The 719-nt window shown below is 37.3% G+C and overlaps 1 protein-coding gene across 1 annotated transcript in view; it reads right to left on the bottom strand.

Annotated features, from left to right (window-relative positions):
• ETF1 (eukaryotic translation termination factor 1) overlaps positions 1-719 on the bottom strand; it is a 36,137-nt gene that overhangs the window by 7,805 nt on the left and 27,613 nt on the right. The gene's annotated exons all lie outside the window — the stretch shown is intronic.

The raw sequence follows: 719 nt of genomic DNA, 5'->3' as shown, positions 1-719 counted from the left end.
ACATCCCCAGTGGGGAGTGTGCAGGAGGCAGCTGATTGATGTTTCTCTCTCATTGATGTTTCTAACTCTCTATCCTTCTCGCTTTCTCTCTGTAAAAAATCAATAAAACATATTTAAAAAAAACACAACTCAATAAAATATATTAAAAAAAAAATGAGTAAGTGCTCAAAACCAGTGAAGAAAATACCACTAGTTGAGGCTCCAAAAATTGACTCTGAAGAGGCAATAGCTGAGCAAACAGTGGCCACACTAATCTTTAATTCAGGCTATCTATTCATCACTCTATTACAAAGGATAATTAATATGGGAAATAAGACTGAAGTTTGGGCCTGGCCAGTGTGGTTGATCATTGACCAATGAACTAGGAGGCTAGGGCACATGGCCGGGGGGCATGCAGGAGGTAGCTGATCATTGATTCTCTCTCATCTCTGATGTTTCTATTTTTCTCTCCCTCACCCTCCCTCTCAGGGAAACACACACACACACACAAATATATTCTATACTAGAGCAGTGGTTCTCAACCTTCCTAATGCTGTGACCCTTTAATAGTTCCTCGTGTTGTGGTGACCCCCAACCATAAAATTATTTTCGTTGCTACTTCATAACTGTAATTTTGCTGTTATGAATCGTAATGTAAATATCTGATATGCAGGATATATTTTCATTATTACAAATTGAACATAATTAAAGCATAGTGATTAATCACAAAAACAATATAT

The sequence above is a fragment of the Myotis davidii genome, unplaced genomic scaffold (assembly GCF_000327345.1).
Source record: "Myotis davidii unplaced genomic scaffold, ASM32734v1 scaffold545, whole genome shotgun sequence".
Lineage (NCBI taxonomy): Eukaryota > Metazoa > Chordata > Mammalia > Chiroptera > Vespertilionidae > Myotis > Myotis davidii.
Note: the sequence above shows the minus strand (reverse complement) of the source record. Positions and strands in the feature narration are given on the sequence as shown.